This window comes from Stenella coeruleoalba (assembly GCF_951394435.1).
Source record: "Stenella coeruleoalba genome assembly, chromosome: 1".
Taxonomy (NCBI): Eukaryota; Metazoa; Chordata; class Mammalia; order Artiodactyla; family Delphinidae; genus Stenella; species Stenella coeruleoalba.
In genome coordinates, this window is record NC_137169.1 from 148,350,702 (window position 1) to 148,361,577 (window position 10,876).

A 10,876-nucleotide genomic window follows, 5' to 3' on the forward strand; every position below is an offset into this window, starting at 1 on the left:
AGAGTGGCTGGGCCCGTGAGCCATGGCCGCTGAGCCTGAGTGTCCAGAGCCTGTGCTCCGCAACGGGAGAGGCCACAACAGTGAGAGCCCACGTACCGGGGTCGGGGGGGAAGGTGGCATTTAAAATTCTGGTAAAATGAGGAAATAAATTCTACAAAATATTTAGTGAATTAATTATAAATTATACTAAACCAAAAAAGGTTCTCATATGTTTTCTTCCCTTTCTTAAAAAACTACTTATATATATTTGGGACTTGTATTTTTCATCAAATGTTTTGATGAAAGGGCTCATTTTTACTGCATTTCCCACAGTACTTAGTACAATGCTGATCACCTATGGGCTCAAACATTAGCCAACAAACTAATAGGAACTAATGCTAGCTTCAAGGTCATTGACAAGCCACCATATTTCAAAATTATTCACCGAAGTGTATATGGATGTTGTAATGTGTAGGTTCATATGGATTATCAGTAAATTAAAATTAACCTAAGAATTCAACTAGGAAAAAGAACATAACCCATACGGTATCAAACATAATTTTAACACTATTTCACAGTTATAAAACCTAAGCCAGGAGCTCTCTAGTTTACTCTCTATTCTTCTTTTGAACAAAAAGCAAAAATCTATTAATTCTATCGTTTCAGAAGATATGAAGTTTCAAAATGAGCTTAGGCTGATATGTTTACTTTTAATTAAGGCTCTTGTCTCACACAGCCTTTTCAATCCATGCTGCAAGCCAGAGGCAGATTACTGTTCAGAAAACACTACCTTCGTAAGCAACTATACTCCAGTAAAAATTAATTTTAAAAAATAATAAAATTTAAAAAAAAAGAAAACACACTATCTTCGTGTTTTACATAAGAAAGACAGTGACTTGATAGACTTGTGGAATGAATATTTCTCCATGTCTCAAAGTTCTATAATGACATCTTACTGTCTGGTGAATTTAGCAAGTGTCACCCTGGTCTTAGATTTTATTGAGCATCAAAACAATCTGTTCCTTCAGATAAGTCTCAATATCTCCAATATGCCACTACCAATATCCCATTATCTGGTTCTATTCCTATTTTTAACTCTCAATCCTATACTGTCATTACCCCCACTACCATTACCCAGTTCAACTACATCGAGAACTGCAGCCTCAGGAGTTCCCCAGTGGCCTAATGGTTAGGATTCTGGGCTTTCATTGCCATGGCCAGGGTTCAATCCCTGGTCAGGGAACTGAGATCCTGCAAGCGGCGCAGCGTGGCCAAGAACAAAAAAAAGTAAACAAAATAAAATTATTTTTAAAACAACAACAACAAAAAACCTTCAGACTTCTGCCTTTTTTTTTTTTTTTAACATTAGGCTCCTCCTGGCATTACTTTCTTTCCTATCGAGCACTGAATTCATGGATCATCTCTAGCTACCTCCTTAGTTCTCATATTTCTTCTGCACCCACCCTATAAAACTCCAGCCCTGATCAACCTAACCACTTTCTCTGCTCTTATACCCAAGCTGCTATCTGTTGCTAAAGAAAATCACAATTATGCAGATTGGTAACTGTAAAAACAGTATCCATCCAACCTCAGGTAGGAGCCTCAATGATGGCCAGACATCATTCCTCATAGAGCTCCCGGGACCACGTCCCCCAAAGCTATTGGCCTCCAGTCCTCTTTGTATTCCTAGCTCAGCAGTCTCAACTGGGCCACATGTAAACAGAGGTTACCAGATGTTAGTTGGTAACTACTATTTCCCCCTCTTATCTCAGTAGTAGAATGTTTCTATCTGCTGTTCAAGGATATTCTTTCCCTTTCTTACTCTTTTCCACTTCATCAGGAGCATATGTGTATAATCAACCTACCTATGGACTCATTCCTCTCACTGCGTAAGGCATCCTCACAAAATGCAGCTTTCCTTTATCCTAATCCTTACTCTATGAACAACTCTTTGAAGTGCCAGGAAAAATTCAGTCACAAGAATTAATAATCTTTCTGTAAAATGCACAGATGGCAAACAAATGATAAAAAACAAAGTAACCTGCAGGATACTTGAGAAATGTCTAAAGGTATACAAAACAATAGGTAAGATACTTGAGGAAGAGTTGTTTTTTAAAAGAATCAGTATGCCTTTTCCTATAAGATAATCTATTAAATTTTTTTGTCATAAATAAAATACTACTAAAAAATGAAGCTTATATATAGAGATCCTTACAAAACTATCACTGATGAGAAGGATTAGAGATTTATAACCAAGCTCAAATTAATTCTGTGGTTCTTATCTTTTTCTGGGTCATGGACCTTTGAAGAATCTGATGAAAGCTAAGAATTCCCTCCTCAGAAAAATACACATATACTACCACTAAGTTATGAATGTTATTTCAGGGGGCTCACAGACCCCTTGAAGTCTATTCTTGGGCCTGACATTAAAAACTCTGATTGTTGGGCTTCCCTGGTGGCGCAGTGGTTAAGAATCCGCCTGCCAATGCAGGGGACACAGGTTCGAGCCCTGGTCCAGGAAGATCCCACATGCCACAGAGCAACTAAGCCCGTGTGCCACAACTACTGAGCCTGCCCTCTAGAGCCCACGAGCCACAACTACTGAGCCTGCATGCCACAACTACTGAAGCCCACGCACCTAGAGCCCATGCTCTGCAACAAGAGAAGCCACCACAATGAGAAGCCCGTGCACTGCAACAAAGAGTAGCCCCCGCTCACCACAACTAGAGAAAGCCCGCGCACCGCAACAAAGACCCAACGCAGCCAAAAATAAATAAATAAAATTAAAAAAAAAAACTCTGATTGTTCCCAAGAAATTATATCTTATCCATGTCAAATAGGTAGATATTGTTTTCTATTCCTATAATATCTAAATAAATATTTATGATATTAATTCTTACTGTGATGTTTGACACAACAGTGACATACTAATTTATATCTCCAACATAACAAAAGTTAATAGAAAGGCAGGAAGGGAGACAGGTGTAAACGTGAATATGCTTTCCTATAACTAGTCATTCAAGAGAAAGTATTTTGATGGGGGTTTGGGAAAAGAAAAAATTCCAGAGTAAGGTAGTTTATCCTAGGTAATAAATTCTAAGAAAAGAATAAAAAACCAAGAGAAAAAATTTGTCCCAGAAGAAGATACCTTCCAATACTTTGAAAGACTGTTGACAGAATATGATTTTTCCCCGAAGATATTTTATTTCAGTGGAGAATATTCCCTAAAGAAAACACACATGATGAAAGAGACACTATTAAATATATTCTACTGGGAATTCCCTGGCGGTCCAGCTGTTAGGACTTGGCACTTTCACTACCGAGGGCCTGGGTTCAACCCCTGGTTGGGGAACTAAGATCCCACAAGCCACGTGGTGCAGCCAAGTAAATAAACAAATATATATATATATGTATTTACACACACACACACACACACACATATATTCTAGCACAGTTTAGTATTGGTGTACTCAAAGTTTCCTTCTGTAATAGGGAAGAACAAGTCTGACACCATACTGGATCTGCTTCTTCTACTTTAACGTTTGTATTCTATTGCTTTTTGTCACAAGTTAAGAATGTTGCCTATATCCTAAAATATACAGGATAGCCCATTCTCAAGACTCTGACCTTTAAAGGTAAAACACTTTTCCATTCACGTAGAGATAAAAAGTTGCAGAACAGAAAATAACATTTGTCTTGTTGGAGGTTTATAGGAACACTGTGATTGGACCTACCTGGAAAGCTGGAAGAATGAAGGATTCTGGCACCAAGAAGTTTGCAGCAACCAACCACACCCCCACACCTTTTAGTATAAAGGGGCCTGAATTCTAACTGGGGGAAGATGGTTCTTTGGGACACTAGTCCACCACCTTCTCAGTCTGCTGGCTTTCTGAATAAAGTCACTCACTATTCCTTGCCCCATGAACTTGTCTCCCGATTTACTGGCCTGTTGTGCAGTGAGCAGTATAGGTAACACCTGTACTCAAAGTTTCTTCCTGGCAAATCCACCAGACATCAAAAGTATGATGACAGTGATCAATGGATTCTAACTGCTAAATTAAAGCTTCTGTTCAACTTTCATTATAGGAAAAAACTCTAATTTTTGAATAACCATGTTTTCCTTAAGTTAAAATATATCAGGCTTCCCTGGTGGCACACTGGTTAAGAATCCGCCTGCCAATACAGGGGACATGGGTTCGAACACTGGTCCGGGAAGATCTCACATGCCACAGAGCAACTAAGCCCGTGCGCCTCAAGTACTGAGCCTGCGCTCTAGAGCCTGCGAGCCACAACTACTGAGCCCAAGTGCCTAGAGCCCATGCTCTGCAACAAGAGAAGCCACCGCAATGAGAAGCCCACGCACCGCAACGAAGAGTAGCCTCCACTCGCCGCAACTAGAGAAAGCCCGTGCGCAGCAACGAAGACCCAGTGCAGCCAAACATAAACAAACAAAAAATAAATAAATTTATAAAAATAAAATAAAATTTATCCACCTTTTTTTCTCTCTGGAGCACTATTACTTTTGTAATAGAGAGGAAGGAGAGGAAAAAAGGAAGGCGTAAAATGTGTTGTACTCCTACCCCACCCCACCCCAAGGTTATAATAAACCATGACCTGTTCTGACTTTTGAACTTTTCATGGAAGGCAGGTTAGGAAAAAACCAAAAGGTGAGATAAGGCAGAATAAGCTATAGGAGATATTATTCTGGATATCTTTTTACGTACTCTGAAGCACTGTAACAAAATGGAAACTCTCCAGCAAAGGCTATACAAAATACATAGTTTTATACAAAGTATTATACAAGTACATGGAAACTGTAGTTTTAAGACAGACATTCTTAGAATATTTGTTTCATCAGCACAGATAAGTGCTCCCGGAGGAGAATTTTTGCTCATAAGTTTTCTGCACACATAGGTATACTCTTTGAGGCTGTCAGGGAAGGTAAGCCAAATACTCAAAGGTCAAAGCCCTGTCATGGTTTACTAGGGAGTCCCTAGGTTTTCCCCAGGCATACAGCTGAAAGAGGACAAAAAGCCTATAGGCATCAAAATGCACAAAATTATAATTAACCAAGAGGGTACCTGATATAATAAAAAATTACCTCCTGAATTAGACACTTTAGGTTAATTTGAAATAGACCTTTCTCTGGCTAGCAAAAATACGAACTTTGGTGGACATAAGACCTATTAGGTCAATTTTAAACTAGAGTTCAACTGTAAGACTAAGACAACAAACCATCTTGTCTTATAAAACATTTAATTATATGATTAAAATAAGGAAGTCACATAACATTGCTTCTAATTTTGGCTCTTTACAGTGCTTATGCAATGCTATAGTTAAAAACTCTAACTGGCGTGACAAAGAACTCCACAACAATTTTGTTTTCTTAAACTATTGGAACAAAAGAAACCTAGTGATTACTTTGTAAATTGTTGAAAAAAATAAAGCCTAATGACTGAATTTGGATTAAGAAATCACAAATGGATACAAAACCTTTTTTTCAGGAAACTAAACTTCATAATTTTCTAATCAGTATAGTTTCTACAAAATTCCACTCCTCTTTTGAGTTGAACATGAGGGAGGAAATCAAGTCTGTTACTTGGTATGAATCCTTTTGAGACCTGATTTAAGTAAACTTTTTCATGTCCACAGTGGAAAAAAGAAAAATCTAAACTAATCTTTGGTGGTTAATAAGGGAGAAAAATAAAAAACAAAACAAAACTCCACTAGGCTTCAGTAAATAAAACACATGTTCACAAAAATAAGTCCTTGTTGAAAAATCTTAAGCAATGTTTTTCAGTTCATTTAATAATTCTTTTTGAAGATTTTGTTGTACAGAGCTAATACCTGCAGAAGAGAGAAAAGTGAACAAGGAAAACAATGTAGGCATAAAATAAAAATACAAGTGGTATGCTCTCCAATATCCAGGAAAAACAGCATTCTTTATCTTATTATAAAGTTCACATATTTTAAGGAAATTATTTATTTAAAAACCTATATATAAAAGGTGCTTCAAAATATTAGTTTTTTTTTTTCTTTTTTGCGGTACGTGGGCCTCTCACTGCTGTGCCCTCTCCCGTTGCGGAGCACAGGCTCCGGACGCGCAGGCTCAGCGGCCATGGCTCACGGGCCCAGCCGCTTCGCAGCATGCGGGATCCTCCCGGACCGGAGCACGAACCCGTGTCCCCTGCATCGGCAGGCGGACTCTCAACCACTGCGCCACCAGGGAAGCCCCCAAAATATTAGTTTGCCTTCATTCAAATTACAAATCCACAGCCACCTAATTCACTGGGTTTTCAAAATGCAGCAAACATAGAAAAAATGTAATTATTTATTCAGGTAGTAGCTTTCCAAGAAAATCAGGTTAGTATTCTCATAAAAGAACTTAATAGGTATAACAATTACAAAATATTGTTAATTACTAAAATCTCTTAGGTACTGTCAATTAAAATATCAAATGCCCAAATGTCAATAAAGTTGACTAAATGTGTCACTTACTCCTTCAGAATTCTTCCTACAGTCAAAGGGAAAAATACTCTTGATTTGTCAGTATTTTGACAAACACACACTATTTTTCCTTTCCACATGGCTAATGATGATGAAAAAGCGGGAAGTCCTAAGAGATGGAAGGGAGGAGGTGATATAAAGGCAAAAAGTTTTCATCTCCAAATATGTTAAAGAGCAGAATCTGAAAACTGTGACTAAAACAATTTAAGAAATCTCAACCTATTATAAGATTCAGAACTTTTTAATAATGTATTTCTTTTTTTTGAAGATTTAGATATGATTTTTTTTACTTTTTATTAAAGGATATTATAAAATAGTTACTTCAAATGCATTAAAAAAAAGTATTCCTTGGTTGAAAGGAAATATAATTTCCCCCAAAGGAATGATACATAAATAAGGAAAAGCCTATATTCATGTGAATCTTCAAGGCCCTAAACAGAACACATTCATAACTGTATCAAGACAGATGGACATATTGAGTGCAGAACTTCTCAATAAAAATATAATCCTTGCAAAGACCACTTAAATTGAGCCTTTTTAAAAACAGAAAATTGCCAGACTACCAATTATTCTTCCTTAAATAACTAAAGAAAAATTTGCTAAGACTAATTTGAAGCAACAAAACAACGTATTCTCTCTCTTATCCAACTAAAATGGTGTCAATGGATAGCCATCTATATTTAAAGACAAAATGAAAATGCTCTGTTTTCCTACATAATGTGTATGCACCTCTCACGAAACAAGCAACATCCAATAACTATCCCCTTCCCCAAATCTGTCTGTGATCCTTTAACATTCCACACACTGCCAACACTGTGCTAGGTTTATACTGACTAGGTTTTACAGAGGGAGTTTGTTGACTGATCAGGTAATTTAAGATTTCTTTATACCATAAAAGTTGTGGAGGAGGCATGTTTCTCATATTAAATTATACTGAATATTAATTAGGCCTTCAAGTAAATTCTGACATTAAATGTAAAAGTACAGCTAAAATAGTATTTAGGTAAGCTTATCAGAATACAGACATCAAGATAAGAATGATGATGGGTCCTATTGATCCCCACTGAAGTCAGTGAGCTGCAGTTACCTTTCAAAGAGGGTTATCTTTAAGTTATAACAGCTCTGAACAAGAGATGGTGCAAATCACCACATCTGTTGCAAAAACAACTTAAAACACATTCCTTGTCAATATGTCAGTACCGTTCTCTAAAAAACTGCCATATTCCCTTTACAGTTTAACCAAACCACCACACACGTGTGTGTGTTTTGCTATTACTCAGGCTCCCAGTGTTTTACAGCCGAAAAACATACCCTCTTCCTTCTCAGTTTTTGCTAAAAAGATTTTCTTTCCTTTAATAACACCATCATATATAGAAGCGCATTTACAGAACTCTTAGCCATACCTGAAACCGAGTCAGAAAATAAGCCTCCAACAGTAGGTACTCTACCTGTTTACCATAAAGTTCAAACTTCTCATATGTTTTCAAGTTCTCCCTACTTAATACCAACAGATATAGTAGACAAAGACTCATACAGTGTCTTGACACACTGTTGACACGCAGATGTAATTAACTGTAACGATGACACACCAGGAAATGACTGAGCACTCTATACATCTTACGACACTCACTAAACAAGCACAGGGCACCTGTTAATCCTCCTCAGTCAACACAAAAAGGAAGAGACTTTTTGGAACTTTCATCCTGCTAGAATCTTCTCAGTTTGAATATCCCAGCACTTTAGGAAAAAGATTTTTAAATTTACTCCACAGAATTTACCCCAGACTCTCAGGGTAAGAAGATATCTTAAGAATCACACAGTAATCCTATAGATATGTGCTGCTCAATAAGGTCTTTAGCCACCAGCTAAGACATGTAGCTGGTTGGAATTCAGCTGTACTGTAAATATAAAATACCCATGAGATTTTGCAGATTCAGTATGAAAGAATGTAAAACATCTCATCATTAACTTTTAAAAGTGATCACATGTTGAAATGATATATATAGAAATCAAATAAAATATTAAAATTAATTCCACCTACTACTTCTTTTTTACTTTGTTAATGTGACTAGAAAACTTTAAATTGCTCATATAGCTTGTATTATATTTCTATTGGGCAGCACTACTGTAGACCCACAGTCTAAATTCTGGTAGCAAACTGTCACTTGGCATTTCCCAATTACAACTGCCGTATAAAAGTCAAAAGAAAAATCAGTATTTTAACTTCTCTGTCAATTAAACGGGGATAGTAAAAAAAATAACTTAAGAATAGTGTAAAAATAGTAGAATCAGTTTGCCTGACACCACTAAACAGATATTACATTACTTCAAAAAGGCAAAAATAGCACAGGATGCAAAAACTACACCTCTTAAAAAAATAAGATGGGAAATATACAAACAAGGTTTTTCTAAAGAAGTAGCTCTCAATGCTGATTATAAAGTTCATTTTTAAGGGAAATGGATATTTCTGTCATTTCTAGCACCTGGGACCTCAGAAAAATAAAATGTGTAAGATTCTGTCTCTTATTATTTAAGCATCGTCAACCACAAACAAACCATTAACACTATAAAAAGGGAAATAATTACCATAACCTAATTCTCTTTTCCAAAATCAAAAGAATATAACACCACTCAAAAGCAAAATTAAAAACGACATTAATTTCTCTAGAGTTGAGTAGGTTATCTTTGGTCCACAAATATAAAATAAGAAAGCATATTTTAAGGTAGGTATTTTTTACCACAATTTTTTAAAGTATATTTTAAACGTGAGAAATTCAACAACACAGTTCTATGAGTGAACCATTTCTTCCTCTACCGTAATAGATCTTTCTGCTTTGATTTTTAAAATATTTAGGCCTCAAGGGCTCTTGGGGAAAAAAATCCAGTGTATTTCTGAATGTACAGAAATATTTTTATAAGGAGAGATGGGGAGATAGCTCAGTAAAAGGATCGGGGGTATGGAGCTCTCTCAGGCGTTCAGAGGATGCAAGAATAACTTCTAGACTTGTCAATGGGGAAAATATTTTAAAAAGAATTAAAAAAAATTAAGACCAAAGGGTTCCCAGGGCTTCCACAACAGTTGACAAGACACTTTCTACGGTGTCCTCACAAATTTACAACCCGAAAAAGGCCATACTTGGCCATCAATTCTTTATCCATTTGATATTCATCAGCCGAATAAATCTTCAGACTTCTATTTGCTAGGCGATACATTCCTTAGGAATCTTTTCCTTGTGCATTTAAAATACCAAGCTCAATTACGCTCCCAGTAAGGTACGCAGAAAGGACTGTACATATTTTAAAATAGGAAGTTGAATGGCTGCAGTTTCCTGCCTTGGTGGAAAGGGTGACGGGTAAAGCTCTTTCTGAGTATAATCCTTAAATACTGAAATCGCTCTCAAAGAATTGAGTGTTCTATCACTATCCAATAGGTAAAAAGACTGCCAAATTCTCCATTAGAGCATCCTATTTTTAGAGTCTTTGGAATCGGTCTTTTAAATTGTATTCCACAGTACAATGTGTTTGACTAAGTTTACAAAGGCAACAAAATAAGCATCCTAAGACCTTACTGTTTTCAAGCTCAGGAAGGAATTTTAAACTTTTCAATCCTATTTTTTTAATCTTAACTTTAAATCTTATAAACGCGCAAATAAAAATAAAGACTAAAATAAATATTGGCCCAGAGGGAGGAACGGAAGCACACTAGGTGCTTCTTGACAACCTAAGTGGTGAGGGGAAGAAAACAGGTATGAAGGAAAATAAAACCACGCACAGGGGTGGAGAGACACGGCTGTGGGCAACAGGACAAAAACGAACAGAGGCGCCGTGGAAGCCGCAGGCTCTGCGGGGAGCCGGGAGAGGGACAACTCCTGGCGCGAGTGCCCTAGGGAGGGAGAAATGGGCGCGCTGCGCAGGAAGAGGCCACGGCGGCGACAGAAGAGAGGGAAACGGGAGAGCGCAGAAAGGGAGGAGGTGAGGGAACAGGGCTCCACCGCACCGAGAGGGCAGAGGCGTCGCTGCCGGAGGAAGACAGCGCCGGGGGAGCAGCGAGGGGGTTCCCAAAGGCTTTACCCTAGACGCGAGCCGGCCGGCCAGCTGCGACCCGCTCTTCCTCTCCTCACCTGGGAACCGGAGACGAAAGGAGGGCTACCGCCGGGCGCCGGATCCGCTTCCAGCCCCGCTTGCTGACATGGCGGCCGACCAGCTGTCACAGAGCTTGCTCGGGTCTCCCGCCGCTCGAGTGTAGGAGACACCTCTCGCCTTCCCGCCCCGCCTCCCTCTGCGTACCCCTCCCGGCTGGCTGGCTGGCTGGCTGGTGGCCGGCGGCCCGCCACCGCGGAGCATAGAGCGCGGATGGCTAGAGAGGAGGCGCAGAGGACGGACGACCATA

At 38.4% G+C, this 10,876-nt stretch overlaps 1 protein-coding gene across 3 annotated transcripts in view; it reads right to left on the minus strand.

Moving 5' to 3' along the window:
- The window catches only part of CNST (consortin, connexin sorting protein), a 115,633-nt gene extending 104,795 nt beyond the window's left edge, over positions 1-10,838 (minus strand). Inside the window, exon 1 of one of the 3 annotated variants that reach the window (XM_079929564.1) lies at positions 10,608-10,838. The gene's annotated coding sequence lies outside the window, so the exon portion shown is untranslated. The remainder of the gene's footprint in view (positions 1-10,607) is intronic. The other 2 variants (XM_079929562.1, XM_079929563.1) reach the window with 2 other exon arrangements.
- Positions 10,839-10,876: the final 38 nt, after the last annotated feature.